The sequence below is a fragment of the Vulpes lagopus genome, chromosome 7 (genome assembly GCF_018345385.1).
Source record: "Vulpes lagopus strain Blue_001 chromosome 7, ASM1834538v1, whole genome shotgun sequence".
Lineage (NCBI taxonomy): Eukaryota > Metazoa > Chordata > Mammalia > Carnivora > Canidae > Vulpes > Vulpes lagopus.
Genome location: NC_054830.1, coordinates 72,225,206 through 72,230,176, shown reverse-complemented (window position 1 = coordinate 72,230,176; position 4,971 = coordinate 72,225,206). Strand labels below are relative to the sequence as shown.

At 39.9% G+C, this 4,971-nt stretch overlaps 1 pseudogene; it reads left to right on the top strand.

The window, feature by feature from the left end:
• The first annotated feature begins 1,941 nt into the window (after positions 1 to 1,941).
• LOC121495175 lies at positions 1,942 to 2,716 on the top strand (annotated as a pseudogene).
• Positions 2,717 to 4,971: the final 2,255 nt, after the last annotated feature.

Below are 4,971 nucleotides of genomic sequence, written 5' to 3'. Positions count from 1 at the left end.
ATAATAACACAATAATAGTAGGAACTTTAAGATCCCATTTACATCAATGGATAGATCATATAAACAAAAACTATACAAGGAAACAATGGATTTGAAAGACACAATGGGCCAGATGGACTTACATATGAGGGAAGTATATAGTAATACACATCTATTTCAAGAAGAAAAAAAAAATCTCAAATAAACAACCAAAACTTACACCTAAAGGAGCTAGGAAAAGAAAAGCAAATTTTAAAAAAGCCAGTAAAAGGAAGGAAATAATAAATATTAGAGCAGAAATAAGTGATATAGAAACAAAAAAATAGAACATAATGATGAAACTAGGTGCTAGTTCTTTGAAAAACTTAATAAAATTCATAAATCTCTAACCAGACTTATCAAAAAGAGAAAAGATCCAAAAAAAGAAATCACAAATGAGAGAGGAAAAATAACAACCAATGCTGCAGAATTACAATTACAGGAGAATTTTATGAAAAACTATATGCCAATAAATTTGACAACCTGGAAGAAATAAATTCCAGAAATATATGAACTACCAAAACTGAAGCAGAAGAAATAGAAAACTTGGACAGACTAATAACCAAGAAAGAAACTGAATCAATAATCAAAAAACTTCCAGGAAACAAAAGTCCAGGGCCAGACAGCTTCACAGGGAAACTCCACCAAATATTTTATAAAGATTGTATTTATTTATTTCAGAGATAGAGAGAGAGCAGAGGGAGGGGCAGAGACAGATAAAGAGAGAGAATCCCAAGCAGACTCCCCAGTGAGTGCAGTGCCTGATACAGGGCTTGATCCCACAACCCTGAGATCATGACCTGAGATGAAATCAAGAGTTGGATGCTTAACCAACACAGCCACCGAGGTGCCCCTCTACCAGACATTTAAAAGAGGGCTAGTATTTATTCCTCTATAACCATTCCAAAAAATAGAAAAAGAAGAAAAACTTCCAAATTCATTCTATGAGGCTAGCATTATCCTTTTTTTTTCTTTAATTTTTTTTTTAGCATTATCCTGATAGAAAAACCAGATAAACACTCCACGAAAAAAGAGAACTACAGGCCAATAGCCCTGATAAATATGGATGCAAAAATTCTCTATATAAAAATACTAGCAAACCAACTCCAACAATACATTAAAAAATCATTCACCACAATCAAGTGGGATTTATTCCTGAGATGCCAGAGTAGTTCAATAGTTGCAAATCAGTCAACGTGATACACCACATTAATGCGAAAAAGGATAGAACCATATGATCATTTCAATAGGTGCAGAAAAAGTATTTGACAAAGTGCAACATCTCATTCATGATAAAAACCCTCAACAAAGTGAGTTTAGGGAGGAACATAATTCAACATAAGAAAGGTCATGAAAAACCCACAGCTAATATCATCCTCAAATGGGGAAAACTGTTCCTCTACAGTCAGGAACAAGACAGAGATGTCCACTCTCATCACTGTTATTTAACATAATACTGGAAGTCCTAGTCACAGGAATCAGACAACAAAAAGATCAAATCAGACAATAAAAGGCATCCAACTTGGCAAGGAAGAAGTAAAACTTTCATTTTCTCAGATAACTATGATACTCTATATAGAACCCAAAAGTCTCCATCAAGAAACCGTTAAACTAATAAATTCAGTAAAGCTGCAGGATACAAAATCAATGTACAGAAATCTGTTGCATTTCTATACACCAATAATGAGACAACACAATGAGAAATTAAGGAATCAATCCCATTTACAATTGCACCAAAACCAATGAGATACCTAGGAATAAACTTAACCAAAGAGGTGAAAGATCTGTATTCTGAACACTGTAAAACATTGATGAAAGAAATTGAAGATGACACAAAGAAATGGAAAGACATTCCATGCTCATGGATTGGAAGGACAAATCTTGTCAAAATGTCTATACTACCCAAAGCAATCTTCCCATTTAATGGAATCTCTCTCAGAATCTCCATCAGAGCTAGAACAAACAATCCTAAAATTTGTATGGAAGCACGAAAGACCCCGAATAATCGCAGCAACCTTGAAAAAGAAAAGCAAATCTGGAGCTGTGGTGGGGCTTGCTGGGATCACGGCGGAGAATCACTGCGAGCTGCTGCTGCTGGTGCAAGCCCAGGGTGGCCTTGGGGCGGGCTCGGTGCCCTGGCCCAGGACCCCGGCCACGTGTCCAAGTGGGTCCGGCTCAACGTTGGCGGCACCTACCCCCTACCACCTGGCAGACCCCCTGCTGGGACCCGAAATCCTTCCCGTCCTGTCTGTGCCAGGCCAACCCCGACCTGGACTCAGACAAGGATGAAACTGGTGCCCATTTAGTGGACAGAGACCCCTACTTTGGGCCTGCGCTGAACTACCTGAGCTCAGGAAGCTGGTCATTAACAAAGACCTCCCAGAGGAAGGAGTGTTGGAGGAAGTGGAATTTTACAATATCACCTCACTAATAAAACTTCTAAAGGACAAAATTCGAGAACGAGACAGCAAAACCTCCCAGGTGAAGCACCTATACCGTGTGCTGCTGCGACAGGTGGAGGAGCTCACCCAGATGGTGTCCACCATCTGATGGCTGGAAGTTCGAGCAGCTGGTCAGCGCTGGCTCTTCCTACAACCACGGGAGCCAGGACCAGGCCGAGTTCCTCTGCGTGGTCTCCAAGGCCAGTGAGCCCAGTGAGAAAGCCAAGATTGCACAAGAACGGGGTTCAAGGATGTGAGAAGCACAGTGTTGACAGCTGAAGAAACATTTTATCTTGACCCAAGATGCAACGATCTGCCATGTGGAGGAAGCTTGGCCCTGCGAAGAAACCTGCCTTTGACAATTTCTCCATGGAGATCTGGGTGTGGATCCTTTTTTTTTTTGCCTCTGAGGTGGGCGGTGAGAGAGGGACCACCTGCCTGAGACCTTTCTTGACTAAATATGCTACCTCTAAAACTACTTTTGGATAAAAGTTTCCATTAATTATTCATATCCCAATCCAATAATTTAAGTATATTTTCCTTTATTGCTTTAGTATGTTTAACCAACTTGGAAGATTTATTAATTCAATCCCCACTGGGAGCAGGCGTGCTGGCCAGGTGGGTGTCCCCCTGGGGCCCTCCACTCGGTGTTCCCCATGCTGCATGGGCCCGAGGCGGGAAGCTTCCAGCCAGCCCCTGTAATCACCGAAGGTCATTTGAAGGACAGCACTCTTGGCGCTAACATAACATAAACAGTCTGTGAGGGAGCCTGGGCCTTGCTGGTAGGAAGTGGCTGCAGCCCTGTGGCCGCAGGCTCTGAGATCACCCACACGTGCACCAGGCCCTGGTCCTCGGGTCAGGGAGTCCACTCTGCCTTCCAGGCAAAAGAGGTTGGCAGTTTCTTGCAGCCCCAGCAGGTGCCTCCTGAGAGGTGGTCTCTGGGTGTTCACTACTTCCCAGGTATATATTTATATCTATATAAATATATAGATATATACTGGCTGCACTGATTTACATTCCTACCAGCAGTGTGAGATGGTTCCCCTTTTTCCACAGCCTCGCCCATACCTGTTGCTTTCTGTATTGTTGATTTTAGCCTTTCTGATTGGTGTGAGGTGATATCTCATTGTAGTTTTGATTTGTATTTCCCTGATGATGAGTGACCTTGAGCATCTTTTCATGTGTCTATTAGCTATCTGCATGTCTCCTTTGGAAAAACATCTATTCATGTCTTCTGCCCATTTCTTAATTGGATTATTTGTGTTTTGGAGTTTGATAAGTTCTTTACTTTGGATACTAACCCTTTATCACATGTCATTTGCAAATATCTTCCCCCATTCTGTAGGTTACCTTTTGGTTTTGTTGATTGTTTCCTTAGCTGTGCAGGAGCTTTTTATTTTGATGTAGCCACAATAATTTATTTTTCCTTTTGTTTCCCTTGCCTCAGGCGACATAACTAGAAAGAGAGGTTATATATATATAAATATATATATATATTTAGAGGGAACATAATTATGTATATATTAGAGGGAACATAATTCAACATAAGAAAGGTCATGAAAACCCCCCATGTATTGTGTATATATCTCATGACCCTTCATATATATATATACATGAATTCATATATATATGAATTATATATACATATATAAAATAGGATTATACACACACACAATGGAATATTACTCAGCCATAAAAAAGAATGAAATTTTGCCATTTGCAACAACATGGATGGAGCTAGACAGTGTTACGCTAAGTGAATTATCAGTTGGATGAAGACAAATGCCATATGATTTCCCTCGTGTGGAATTTTAAAAAATGAATGAACAAAGGAGGGGAGAAGGACAGAGAGACAAAACAAGAAACAAACTCTTTTTTTTTTTAATAAATTAATTTTTATTGGTGTTCAATTTACCAACATACAGAATAACACCCAGTGCTCATCCCATCAAGTGTCCCCCTCAGTGCCCGTCACCCATTCCCCCCCCCTCCCTCCTCCCCTTCCACCACCCCTAGTTCGTTTCCCAGAGTTAGGAGTCTTTATGTTCTGTCTCCCTTCCTGATATTTCCCACACACAAACTCTTAACTATAGAGAACAAACTGATGGTTACAAGAGGGGAGGTGGGTGGAGGAGGAGCTAAATCAGTGACTGGATTAAGGAGTGAACTTACAATGAGCACTGGGTGTTGTTGGGAAGTGTTGAATCAGTATATTGCACACCTGAAACTAATATGACACTGCTGTTAACTAACTGGAATTTAAGTAATAACTTTTTAAAAAGTAGCAGGCAAAAAAAAAAATAAAAATAAAAAGTAGCAGGCAATGATGGCAAAATTACCTAAAACTTCAAATCCTATGGGAGATAAGTAGAAATTTCTAGGTACTATCAATATTTTTTTTTCTTTCCTTTACCCAAACAGATTCTGGGTCTCCATCTTATAAAGAATTAAACAAAAATACAGGAAGCATTTCAAACACAAATGTATTTACGACAGTACTCTTTTGAAGAAT